This window comes from Periplaneta americana, chromosome 7 (assembly GCF_040183065.1).
Source record: "Periplaneta americana isolate PAMFEO1 chromosome 7, P.americana_PAMFEO1_priV1, whole genome shotgun sequence".
Taxonomy (NCBI): Eukaryota; Metazoa; Arthropoda; class Insecta; order Blattodea; family Blattidae; genus Periplaneta; species Periplaneta americana.
In genome coordinates, this window is record NC_091123.1 from 166,691,386 (window position 1) to 166,706,514 (window position 15,129).

At 35.0% G+C, this 15,129-nt stretch overlaps 1 protein-coding gene across 1 annotated transcript in view; it reads left to right on the forward strand.

Moving 5' to 3' along the window:
- Window positions 1-15,129, forward strand: part of LOC138702811 (glutamate receptor ionotropic, NMDA 2A-like) — a 546,239-nt gene that overhangs the window by 475,135 nt on the left and 55,975 nt on the right. The gene's annotated exons all lie outside the window — the stretch shown is intronic.

Below are 15,129 nucleotides of genomic sequence, written 5' to 3' on the forward strand. Positions count from 1 at the left end.
GGTTCCATTTATCCGGTTATGTGACAACCGAATAATTTCCAGGAACCTGTGGCCACCGAGATCTCCGGATTTGACAACGCCGTACAACATTTGCTATAGAGGTAAATAATCTCCCAAAATTCCTCTACATTTTAGGTATAATAAGTTGTCGCTAGCACAATTCGTTTTGAAACAATTAATGAAAGAAATGTGTCAGTTCTATATAAATCACTCTGTATATCTCATAAATAGAATAACACATATTTAATACTGAATACCTTATTTTCATAGTACATTATATTAGTCTACTACTTGTAAAATGACGCTTCATGGAAGAGTGTGCCAGATTAGAACACGATCGTAGCAACACTACCTAAATAAAAACAAAATGGCCGCTATTCTAGACAATCATATGAAAATGATATAATATACTATACAGGGTTAGTTAAAAGTCCCGCACCACCTAAATAACTTTTGAAGCATGTGGTTCAGTGACATGAAACTTGGTGTGTGGGGATAACCATATACTAAGAACTCAATAATGCTATTACCGCGGTTTTTCTACTTCCGGTTTAACCGGAAGTAACTCCAAATCTCTTATTTTAAATGGAACACCCAATATATTATTTTATTTTTGAATAGTACTCATCATGAGCTTTTAAAAAAATACCCACACTTGATACTTCTGTAGAAATTCAGTGTTGCTAAGTCAAGAAAACAGAAAAGTGTATCGAATATTAAAATAATAAATGCACCACATAAATAACTTTTGAAGCATACGGTTCAGTGATATGAAACTTGGTATGTTGAGATAACCATATACTAAGAACTCAATAATGCTATTACCGAGTTTTTTCTACTTCCGGTTTAACCGGAAGTAACTCCAACTCTCTTATTTTAAATGGAACTCCCAATATATGTGTGTATATATATATATATATATATATATATATATATATATATATTAATAAAGCTCATTAAGAGCTATCAAAAATTACCCACACTTGATACTTCTGTAGAAATTCAGTGTTGCTAAGTCAAGAAAACAGAAAAGTATATCGAATATTAAAATAATAAATGCACTAGGGTAAACTGTATAGTGATTGACCACTTAAGCTAATGAATAATAAAACAATGAAATAGCGGAAAACAGTGGTAACTTATTGAGAGAATGTTAAAGGCATTGGGTCAAGTGAAGATTCAGAAATAAAATCAAAATCAATAAACAAAAGAAAAAATAAAATTTTAATGCAAAGATAAATTAAATAAACACAACAAGTCCACTTTTACAGTTATTGACCGTCTACTGCACAGTTATTGACCACACGCTTATTAGTGATTGACCGTCTACTGCACAGTTATTGAATACTCATTTATTAGTGATTGAACAACACATTTTCACAATTTTCACTTTTTTCTTGTCTGTTTCGTTTCTCTTCTTCTGATCTTTTTATTAAGAACTATTCGCCACCGGCGTAGCTCTGTCGGCAAAGGTGTTTGCCTGCCGATCCGAAGTTTCGTTCGGGCGCGGGTTCAATTCCCGCTTAGGCTGATTACCTGGTTGGATTTTTCCGAGGTTTTGCCCAACCGTAAGGCAAATTTCAGGTAATTTATGACGAATCCTCGGCCTCATCTCGCCAAATACCATCTCGCTATCATCAATCCCATCGACGCTAAATAACCTCGTAGTTGATACAGTGTCGTTAAATAACCAAGTTAAAGAAATAAGAAAAGAACTCTTCTCGCTGCCTTTTCTTTCATTTCTTATTCGCTTCCTTTCTTCTCTTGCCTCTTCTTCCATTTTTCTCTTTTTTGCCTTATCAGAAGCAAGTGTGTGTCATTTCTCTGATGTTATTACAAATGGCTTCACTCAGCACTGGACGAGGACCAAAGAACACTTTTCCTTCAACGGGATATTTCTTTCTGGACGCTAAGGTTGCTTTTAGGACACCAAACTTCTTGGCAGCTTCATTTAAATCAAATCCACTGCGGACAGGTTCTGTAGCGTTTCGTAAAGCTTCCCCTGTATAATGCACTTTACCTGGCTTAGGCATTATAATATAGTATCAGTCCTGTAAAAATCCCCATCATTTAACCGATAACATATATAGAATTGAAGCACATTGGTCATTATTCTAACAAATAATTTATGAACGACCAATCACTGTAGTTTGCGGACATACACTTTATAGTGATTGACCACGGGGCATTTTTATGTCATATAAAAACTTTTACAAAATAATATTCTGTGGACGGAAACCTAATACCTTTTCTCACACTGTGAGTGTAAAAACGAGCACCAGAATTTATGTATCCTTTGCAGAATAAATAAATTATTGCGTGCATTATTCTTAGCAATTTCTCTAGTTACTTACACTTGTTTAAGTTCAGTTGCATTTCCAATCGATTTCAGTCCTCTCAGACAACAGACACTAACTCAGTGGGATGAACAGCGACAACTAACCACAAATAAGGGTTGTTACTAGAGGTATATGCAGCAAAAAGTGAAATCACGATCGTGGTTTATTCACAATATACTTGAAAAAAGGAACCGGTCAATCATTGTATACTGGTCAATAACTACCTAGTTTACCCTACCTAAATAACTTTTGAAGCATACGGTTCAGTGATATGAAACTTGGTATGTGAGGATAACCATATGCTAAGAACTCAATAATGGTATTACCGAGTTTTTTTTCTACTTCCGGTTTAACCGGAAGTAATTCCAACTCTCTTATTTGAAATGGAACACGCAATATCTTTTTTTTTTAATAAAGCTCATTAAGAGCTTTTCAAAAAGTACCCACACTTGATACTTCTGTACAAATTCAGTGTTGCTAAATAAAAATGGAAGTGGTGCAAGATATTCCTAATGCCTGGTTAAATCATTCCTTAAATGGTTTCTATGATCGAGTGACACATTTTAAAGCAGCTGAGGGCTACCAATTTGAAGACATAATGTAGAAGGTGAACTAGCTTTGTTTCGTTTTTGTTAAGGAAGGAGTATTTTATTATTTATGATTTTCCGATCATTACTGGACAATGACTGTCAGTGTTAATGTCATATAACTCTCATTGTACATCCTATATGTCTTATACGATGGGGGATCCAGGAAATAACGACCATTCGCGCATATCCGCCGTGCAGCTGACTCCCCTTCCTTGTTTGAAGGTCAACTGGCTTCCTTAACATGTGTTCTCATAATGTTGTGAGTATACTGGTTGCAACAAGTCGCCATTGTGCATTTTGTGTTACTTCAAAATGAACGACGTGATTGATAATCCCGCCGACTGTGAGGTGAGGAGTGTGATTCGATTTTTGAATGCCCGACATTTGAAACCTGCAGAAATTTACCGGCAATTGAAAGAAGTGTATGGTGATACTGTAATGAATGAAAGAAATGTGAGAAAATGGTGCGAAATGTTCAACAATGGGCGAACAAATGTCCACGATGAAACTCGACAAGGACGCCCATCACTCATCACAGAAGACCTGAAGACTAAAGTGAACGACAGAATCTTGCAATACAAGCGCACATCACTCGACGAATTGCTGAAAGACTTTCTGGGTGGTACGCGTTTTGGAAGTGATGAAGAGTTGAAGAAGACAGTGAACACCTGGCTTAATGAACTGGCGGCAGAGGAGTATAACACGGGAATTCTAAAGCTAGTGAACAGATACGACAAATGTTTAAATGTAGGTGGTGATTATGTAGAGAAGTAAAGGAAGCTTCAGTTATGTAACAGACTTTGTTTTTTTTTTTTTCAAATAAATATATATTTTTTAATTATTACAACAAAACGGTCGTTATTTCCTGGATCCCCCTCGTATATTGAGAGTCTTGGTTCATTTTCGACAAGAAGTGACATCCATCATTCTTGCAGTGGACTCATCATATGCTAGTGGATTGTGGTGGTTTTCTAGTTTGCAGGTTGAATTTTCTTTTGCCAACTTCGTGTCGAATTTCGATACTGATAAATACTACAAATGGTAGTGATTTAGTGATTTTGTAACTGTTATGTTGGCAGCTGAGACAGACGTTGTCGGTACTGGAGTTCCATGGAATTAAAATTGTACTAGATTTCTGAGTCAGTTACTGGAAGCTAGTGAAATTTGTATATACTAATAATTAATTAATGTCAGTATTAATATTAATATTTAATAGTTATTTTAAATGTTACGTTGTGGTTAGAATTCAAGACTATAGTCGGATGAGTGTAAATAAAAATAACATACTTGGGTGTGATAATGCAGGTGGGTAATAAATAGAAATAGCCTACCATTTCATATTTTTATGAATTTCTTTCGTGTTTAGATTTTTATTACAATAATGTCAAAAAGAGGTAAAAGCATGGGAGCGATCCCTCAAGAAAGCGTACAGTCTGCTGCGTGAGTGGGGATAACTTCCCCTACTGGCGTTCTGTTTTTTCAGATTTAACCGAAAGAAGATAATGAAGAAGGAATTATGCTCATGGACACAGCAATCATAACTAGAAAAGCAAAATTATTACGAATAATTAATATTGTTAAGCACACATTTCATGGTGATATTGGGTTTTCGGAGCTAGTACTAATAATTTTATGTGGTCAAACAAAATACATTTTTAGGTTAGGTCTCGTGAATCAATTGTTCACTCAAATCAATGAATTTCATATTGCCAGACAAAATACCTAAAATGTTGGTCGCTTTCTCGTATAGTTTGCCTACGAAAATATGTTACAAATTATTGAATTATTTAGAATAACCTTCCAATATAACAGTAAAGTACGGTAAATAAATAAGTCATTCAGTACGTAGGACCGTGATTTTACTTCATATGGTGATATCTGGTAACAGTTGGCCACACTGACAAGACGGCAATATTTGCTGTTTAGGAACTGTTCTTTCAGTTTCTGTCAGATGCGTTTCCATTCACTGTGGGCTAAAGCAAGGAGATGCACTATCACCTTTACTTTTTAACTTTGCTCTAGAGTATGCCATTAGGAAAGTCCAGGATAACAAAGAGTGTTTGGAATTGAACGGGTTACATCAGCTGCTTGTCTATGCGGATGACGTGAATATGTTAGGAGAAAAACCACAAACGATTAGGGAAAACATGGGAATTTTACTGGAAGCAAGTAAAGAGATAGGTTTGAAAGTAATCCCGAAAATACAAAGTATATGATTATGTCTCGTGACGAGAATATTGTACGAAATGGAAATATAAAAATTGGAAATTTATCTTTTGAAGAGGTGGAGAAGTTCAAATATCTGGGAGCAACAGTAACAAATATAAATGATACTCGGGAGGAAATTAAACACAGAATAAATATGGGAAATACCTGTTATTATTCGGTTGAGAAACTTTTATCATCCAGTCTGCTTTCCAAAAATCTGAAAGTTAGAATTTATAAAACATTTATATTCCCGGTTGTTCTGTATGGTTGTGAAACTTGGACTCTTACTTTGAGAGAGGAATAGAAATTAAAGGTGTTTGAGAATAAGGTTCTTAGGAAAATATTTGGAGCTAAGAGGGATGAAGATACAGGGGAATGGAGAAAGTTACACAACACAGAACTGCACGCATTGTATTCTTCACCTGACATAATTAGGAACATTAAATTCAGACGTTTGAGATGGGCAGGGCATGTAGCACGTATGGGCGAATCCAGAAATCCATATAGAGTGTTCGTTGGGAGGCCGGAGGGAAAAAGACTTTTCGAGAGGCCGAGACGTAGATGGGAAGATAATATTAAAATGGATTTGAGGGAGGTGGGATATGATGATAGAGAATGGAATAATTTTGCTCAGGATAGGGACCAATGGCGGACTTATGTGAGGGCGGCAATGAACCTCCGGGTTCCTTAAAAGCCAGTAAGTAAGTAATTATAGAAAGCTTCTTTGTCTATGAGAAGTTGCTTAAACTCAGTAATATTTAGCTGTCAAAGGTTTATATCTTACATTTCTTTTATATTTGAATGAAAAGTGTAATCGAAAAAAAAAACATGATGTATATATTTTGTGGAACAATGTTAAGAATATCGCCATGTTCTTTGTTTTCTTTTCTGGAATACTAACTTGTAACGTTACTAGTTTTCATTTTTTCGTAATATTTCACTTTTCTTATTTCAGAAAAAGCTCATGAACAGCGAACACATATGAAACGTCAAGAGCAAGAAAGGCAAAAATTACAAAAGGAAATCGAGAGCGTTAAGTCATATGTAGAGATGCGGGGAAAAACTATATCAACCCTTTAGAAGGAAAGAGACAGGTGACAAAAATAGTCTATTTGGTAGAGAAAATATGTTCATTGATGGATTTAAAACCATCTAGTTGTATGACTTGAGGCTTTCCTGGCGTTTGATGTAGAATAACTCTTCTCGGGTTCTCAGCCAGGTGAGTTGGAGATTAGCTTCCAAGCTTTCGACGGCTAGCTCTGCCATCTTCTTCGTCCCTGAAGAAAATGGCAGAGCTAGCCGTCGAAAGCTTGGAAGCTAATCTCCAACTCACCTGGCTGAGAACCCGAGAAGAGTTATTCTTCTTCAAGCATCTAGTTGTTTCTTGACCTGCCTTAACTATTAAATGCTACAGTTAAAAGTAGGCCTATGTTTTTTTAACATTCCATTATGATTTTGAAGCTAGTGAAGTACCTGACAGCTAGTCTACTGGCTTCCTCCGACGAGTTTAGTGCTGGACCTGAGGTATTCTTGCCATCGGTGCGGGGGGGGTTGCAGGTAGATTCTTTGTTGCTACAGCCAAGTCAACCGAGCGGAGTGGGAAGTATTAATCATCCAAAAATATGCACTCTTCAGTTTGTAGTAGTGTGTGAATATTTCATATACATATTGTTTACCTAAGCCTATATGGTTTCGTTATTAATATATTAAATATATTGTTGCAATTTTTGCTCAAACATCTCCCTGATGGCAGCTATGTTAATATTATATGAATTACTCATATTAAATATTTCACCATTACAAGTCATTTTTAAGGAAACATGCTGTGGAAAATGGGTCAACGAGACGAGTAGATATTTTAGCGTACAAAACTCACTATAAACAGGGCATCATTGTGGACCCCACGATACGTTTTGAAGTAGAATGTCATCAGTCAGCCGAGGTCCACCTTGAGAAGAAGTCGATCTATGAGCCTACAGTTAAGTATTTCAAGCTAAAATATGCCTTAATTCACGTTGAGGTATTCGGCTTGCTCATAGGTGCTCGAGGGACTATACCAGCTTTTTTCGAAGAATTTCTACGCCGGTTGGCTCTGCCAACATCTCTGAGGGATGACACTGTTATAATTGTGTTAAAAAATCCTGCCAAATCCTAATTAATCACATGGTGCCACATTAATAGCAATTGTAACTTTTCACGTCCTTTTCTTTGTTTCCCTTTTTTAAAACTTAATATCTATGTTTACATATGTATAATAATTTTTTTGAGGATATACTGAGTCCGTAAGGGCTACCCTCAATGAGGGGCAGTTTATTATTATTATTAATATTATTATTATTATTATTATTATTATTATTATTATTATTATTATTATTATTTTAAATTGATTACTTTACAAATTTAATTCAATTCCACTAATCACTAAATTTTATAGTATGATTCTTCTTTTCATGTATATTATTGTAGTTTTATTATGATTTTTGAGTTTATTCATAATTTTTCGTTTTCTTCATGATATTATGTTTTCTGTCTCTCCTGAAAAGTTGCAAAAACTGACTTAATGCCTTTCAGCTCCGACCGATTCATTTGTGATGAATGAATGATGATAATATAGAAACTGCTGGAATGTCACAGGGGAACTGGAGTGCCCGCAGAAAAACCCCTTGTTGCTTCCAACCTATATCCCCTCACTGAATGTTTATTTATTTTATGCTCGACCATGCCGAAATGTACTAATTATACACCTGGTAGCAGTCCTTTAATGCATGTCATTAAAGTACACCTACTCATTAAAGTACATGTCTTCAGCCAATGATAACTCAGCTTACATGTGTTCAGCCAATGACAAGTCAGCTTTGTACCGTTATAAAACCGCAAGTATCGATTATTCTCGGATATGAAATCGAAAGAGAATTAGCGAAAAGTCACGGAGGCTGGAAATCCAATACTGTCGCAGAAGGTTATGTTCTGTTACTATGATAATTAGCGTTAATTGTAAATAATATTCAAATAAATTCAATTTGTCATCTCGTTTTTCAATGTCGAATTCAATAATCAAGGTTATAATATTATAATATTATCAAGTTTAACGGGACTACGTCAAGGTCAGTGACATTATTGTTCCTCGGAAAAAATCAATACTTTCACGTCTGCGCACATCTCACAATTAACGACATAGAACAAGGTCACTTCCGACCTTGTCAGATACAATAAAATGTATACATCTGAATACCGGTAATTTCAAGTTAGAAATATGGTCGAGCATAAAAAGTCGTATGAAACTCGCCTATAATGGTAATTAAGAAGCTCGTATGAAAATTATGAAACTCGCTTGCGCTCGTTTCATAGATATCCATACTCGATTCTTAATTACTATCATTATAGGCTCGTTGCATAATGTACTATTATTGTATTTGTATTTCTGATGGTGTGATGGCCTTTAACTTCACCAGAATAAATTAATAATAGAGTAAATAAATAAATAAATAAATAAAATGTTCTACAATACTTTCCTTCTCTGAACACGTAAGTACGAATGGTTGTATCTCTATCTCGCCAAAAATACGTTAGAAAACTAATAGGCATAGTGCTCTCGTAAATTGGGCGAATGTTTTCAGTATGACTGTACTTCCTCCCGGACTGGCGATGTCACTGTCCGGCTGAGGGTTAGTCTGATTTGTTTTCGGGATTTAATGTTGAGTATAGAAGAGGAGGATAATAATAATAATAATAATAATAATAATAATAATAATAATAATAATAATAATAATAATAATAATCTGTGGTGCTAAGCCCGTGAAGGGCCAGCTGCTGGCCTCACGCCCACATGCCGAAGCAGAGGTGAACGATCATGCAAACAGAATGAAGGTCCCCCCAGCCGTTATAGCTGGCTTTCGCAATCGGATTTCGCTACCTATCGTAGCTCCCCAAGTGCATCACGATGCTGGGTGAGCACCAGTCCCATACACTGGCTGAAATTTCATGCTTCATATTGGGTCGAGGGAAACCCCCTAAAACCTCAACCAGCTAACTTTCTCCGACCGGGAATCAAACCCGGGCCACCTAGTTTCGCGGCCAGACGCGCTAACCGTTACTCCACAGGTGTGGACTAGAAGAAGAGGATTTAATTTAATTTTTTGGCTGAATATGCTAGTATGTTGTTTATGAGTACATTATTTTGTATTATTTTTTTTGGATGGTAATGTTAATTCTATATATATATATATATATATATATATATATATATATATATATATATTATTTTAAGCTTTCTTTTATATTTATTTGAGTTCGGGGAACAATATTGCAATTATAAGGTAAATTAATGTATTTGGATTGAAAGGGATTTTTGTCCTTATCATTAAATTATATATTACATTCCTTAGGAATTAGGATTTATATATTTTTATTATTAGTTTAAGTATATTAATTTAAGCAAAATTAATAGAAGATTTGAACCTATTTCTTATGCTTTCAAGACATATACTTTTCTTTAAACCTTTTTAAATTTATCTTTTTAAATTTTCTCAATTCTTTGTTACTGTGGGATTTATAATAATATTACGAGTATAATACTCTTAGAATTTGTCCAATAATGATATAAGAATCTTCTGCTGGTCGTGCGTCAATTCATGTTAATAAAATTACAATTCTTCTTACTGATGAGAATTAAAAAATCATAAAACTTTCTTAGTTGACATGTTAAAAGTGTTATAAAATTTAAAGACGTTATGTACCTTATGACAGATGGGTCCTGTTTCGACACTGGTGAGGTGTCATTTTCAATGTCTTTCCAACTACTGCTGTTGCAGCTGATCTTGATTTACGCATTGTATTCTTCACCTGACATAATTAGGAACATTAAATTCAGATGTTTGAGATGGGCAGGGCATGTAGCACGTATGGGCGAATCCAGAAATACGTATAGAGTGTTAGTTGGGAGGCCGGAGGGAAAAAGACCTTTGGGGAGGCCGAGACGTGGATGGGAAGATAATATTAAACTGGATTTGAGGGAGGTGGGATATGAGGGTAGAGACTGGATTAATCTTCCTCAGGATAGGGACCAATGGCGGGGTTATGTGAGGGCGGCAATGAACCTCCGAGTTCCTTAAAAGCCAGTAAGTAAGTAAGTAAGTAGGTAACGATAAAGTTAAGAGTGCTGCTGTTGGGGATGGGGGGAGAGGGATTAAAAAATACACGTGAGTACAAGTTCTTAAAATTCGAGATATAAAATTTACATTTGGTACTGTTGTGTAATTGTGAGAAAGTATGCATCACTTGCAAAACGCTGTTTATTTCATGCTGATGAAAGTAGAGAAATTCAAATTTAAATCAAGTAAACGTATCATTATCATATCAAGTTTTATTTTGAGAGTTTCTTTTTAGAATGTTCAGTATACTATTTTGTAGCAGTAAAATGATTTCTTACTGTGAATTTTTCTTAACTAAATTTTGATGTAAATGGTTCTGGTATTCCAAATATTACGTTCACCATTTCATATCTGTTATAGATACGTACTTGAGAACAGGGAACTGTCTAAGGAACTAGAAGAGACTGCACGAAAAGTGAAAGTAAAAGAAGAAGTAATTTTCGACCAAGAGAAGAAGTTAGTAGAAGAAGAAAAGAAATTCCGAATCCAACAAAACCTTCTAGATCGAGCCGAGAAAGATCGTCGACAGGGCATGTAGCACGTATGGGCGATTCCAGAAATGCATATAGAGTGCTTGTTGGGAGGACGGAGGGAAAAAGACCTTTAGGGAGGCCGAGACGTAGATGGTAAGATAATATTAAAATGGATTTGAGGGAGGTGGGATATGATGATGGAGAATGGATTAATTTTGCTCAGGATAGGGACCAATGGCGGGCTTATGTGAGGGCGACAATGAACCTCCGGGTTCCTTAAAAGCCAGTAAGTAAGTAAGTAAGGAACTGTTCTTACGTGACCCTCACTATACACGCATAAGGGCTTAAGAAACAAGTTGAAGCTACAAACGTTCATCATTTGACATCACAGCTGCTAGAGTTTCTTTGGAAACTTAATAAAAATGAACATAATCTCGCCCAAATACAAGAGGAAGAGACTAATGTGACGAGAGGCGAAAGCAGACAATTCTTCAGTGAAATGTTGCTGGTTGAAGCGTTTTTATTTTAGGTGTAATGAGTTGCGAACAAAGTACATTAAAAGTTGTCCGAGGTTTCGTCACGCTCGGACGGAGGCGACAGTTTCTTCCATTAATTTAATAAAACAACAAACAAGAGAAATTTAAAACCTCACAAAAAATGTAAAATGACGTCAATGAATATATTAAGAGAAAGTAGCAGCAGTCATCACCGCTTTCTACGTTCGTGGGCGAAGGGGTGAATTCAGTGCATTGCCACTCTACGCCATTCAGAGATAAATACACCAAGCGTCTTCTACAAGAATTCATATTCCATATTTAATGGAGACAGTTCATTTACATGCACCACGAAACTGTAACCAACAGAATAGAAATACAGCTTTAAAGTAAGACCATTTCAATTAGATTGACTAAACGTGAAGATCATTACAAAATGATATACAGAATTCTATGATTTATTTGGCATAAAATTTAGTTCAGAACCAGGAAGGAAGCAGAGATTTTTCGACATGTATCTATGCATTGCTTACACTGTAGTGTATGAATATTATGAAGAATGTGTAGAACGGAGAAAAATTCTCTCCGGCACCGGGACCCGAACCCGGGTTTTCAGCTCTACGTGCTGACGCTTTAAGACGGCGCTTTGTTCCGTCGAACAGCGGCCACTTAGTCACTCGTTATGAGTGCACTTCTGTACACAGTGTTGGAAATTGTGCCACTGTCACATATTCTGTGATACAGTGCATGAGGGTAGGCCACCAAAGAGGAACAGAGAGGTAGAAATTAAACTGAGAAGGATTCAATCCGGCATCGGAACTAGAATCCGGTGTAGTTTAGTAGGTAAAAGGAGATAGTTTTTCTCCGTTCTACCCATTGTTCACCATATGGTAATGCAGAATTCCTGCATGGAAATATCATATGAAGGGTACACGGGAAAAACGAACAATGTCACAATGCTGTTAAGGGTGATGTCATTATCTAATTCACTGTATTACTACAAACATTATATTATTTTTTACCAAACGTGGTAAAGGAGAATTAAAACCATGGATACACTCATCATTTCCTTCATTTGAAGTAGAAACATCAATAAATTTTGCAGTAATATACTGAAATAGATCACTATTTCACCCTTAATGGAAATGTGACATTGTTCGTTTTTCCCGTGCACCCTTCATATATTATGTACTTCGGTATATCCATACTAATAATAAATCTGTAGCCGAAATGTTTCTGGTAATTTTCGATTTTCCAAAAATAATTGGTCCTAACATACATAATTAATCACCCTGAAACCGAAAATCGCTTTTTTGAAATTTTTGTTTGTATGTCTGTCTGTCTGTCTGTATGTTTGTTACCTTTTCACGCGATAATGGCTGAACGGATTTCGATGAAAATTGGAATATAAATTAAGTTCGTTGTAACTTAGATTTTAGGCAATACGGCATTCAAAATACAATATTTAATAGGGGGGTTATAAGGGGGCCTAATTAAATAAATCGAAATATCTCGCTTATTATTGATTTTTGTGAAAAATGTTACATAACAAACGTTTCTTTAAAAATAATTTTCGATACGTTTTATTCCTTGAAAATTTTTGATAGGACTGATATTTAATGAGATAAATGAGTTTTAAAATTAAAATAACTGCCATCTAAGGCAGTGTAATGAATTAAAAAACAAATGACTTCGTCTATAACGGGCCTTGGACAGCAACAATCGAAAGCTATGAAAGATAGCCTACAGAGAATGTTTCTGTGTTTGTATGAAGCAATATGGGAAGCTAAATTAACCGATTTGTATAATTAATTATTATTTCACCATTGGAAAGTGTAGTTTCTCTAGATGGACATAATGCTATAATGTTATTACAGTAACTTCTGATATAATATAATATAATATAATATAATATAATATAATATAATATAATATAATATAATATAATATGTAATATTATATAATATAATTTAAGTTATTTGAAGGGTTCAGAACCATAGTGGACCAAACGCCATTTACTGAATACGTAGAAAACAAGGGTTAAAATTAAGTTATTACCATAATTCAATGGAAACCTATAACAAGTAAAATAAAATATACACATTAAATCTAAATGATGTCAATGTTCATTAAACTATGGTTGCATGTAATAAAAATTAAGAAACATGTTAAAGGAATTGTCATATCACCAAACGAGTGTCTCTGGACCAAAATGATCGCATTTTAATTATTAAAATACAATTTAAATTAAGTAACATATTAAACGATTTATCCTTCTATCAAACACGAATGTTCCCTGGATCAAACGTCCTATTTTAATTATGTAATTACTTTATATTTATTTCTAACGGGTGCAGCGGAGCGCACGGGTACGGCTAGTCATAGTAATATAAATATTACTTTAGTGGGAGATACTTTGTTATGCAATTATGTAATTATCGAACACTTAGGCCCAATTGTATAAAGCTCCCTGACTAAAGATGAATTTTGATCGAAAATCGGAAAGTGAACCGAGTTCAGACACTTCTTCTATTGTATAAAACTTTTCTGCGATCAAATTACCTTGGTTCAAATGCAAACTAAGTTCACGTGAAAAGGACTTGGCAACATCGCATAAACAGGTGAAGTATGTGTTGTGCGGGCCATGTTGTACAGGTTTGTTCAGTATAGCCAATTTAGCGACTTAAACTCTTTTTCGACCACAATTTCTTTTAACTTTTATATTGCTTAAATAGGGATTTAGCAACCTTTTTAGCACCTCATAGTGACAAAATTTAATCTTTCTTTGTTGATAATAAGAAATCTAGCGACTTTCCAACTACTTTTTGGCGACTTTTCGCACACTCTGTTGGAGACACTGGTTTGTTTTGTGCATTGTAAATAATGGCGGACAATAAGAAGAAGATTGACCGTTCTCCAAATTGTTATGTTATGTTGTTTGATACTGCTAAACATAATAAAGCTTTATAAAACGACAATTTTCGTTTAGTAATACAGTAAATTGAAAATTTATGAATGTACCTATCATATCCATGAATAATTAATTGTTGTTATAAACATAATATAATTATAGGTTTTGTTATTTGATACTGCTGAACACGATAAAGCCTTATAAAATATAAAGAATGTTTGTATATTAAGGCAAGATATATATATATATATATATATATATATATATATATTCATCTAACTTAATCGGAGAAATTTCTTCAGTCAAAGTTGACTTTATTTTAAGACAAATTAATCTTAGATTAGACTTTATACAACACAAAAGTCCAAGTTCAGCTAGAATGAGGATCAATTTAACCTCTGATTTAAGATTAAATGGTTTATACAATCGGCCCTTAATATTTCTTCCTCGAAAATTAGGTTTATGTCATTGAATTTTTCGCTAAGTAAAATATTAAGAAGTTTAAGCTACTTCAAATTTGCTAACTTGAACTTAACATACGTTATTCAGTGTTGAAACGTAAAAATTCATTACAGACCGATTTTTTAGTCCTGACAGCTCAGCGACGCGAAAGAGGGGAAGTAATAGGAGTAGTGGGCAGACTTTCGGAGTAGAGATAAGGGCGAACGGTCGATAAAGGAATGCAGTACAGCTTAACTGTACTGGAAACACAACGCTATACCGTGACATCCGATCGCTTTGACTGTAGGCAACAAACTAACCTCAACATCCCTTGGCGTAACTTAATGGACTCGCCTGACCCAGGCGCACATTGCCGGCGACTATCAGGAGTAAGTAATCGCACTGTACACAGTAAATGAGAAACAGTGAAATTTAATATTTATTAAGAGATACACTCCCTGGCGCCGAAGCGAATTTTTCTCCTTTAATAATTTTCGGTCCTACAGAATATATCTCTTATGGT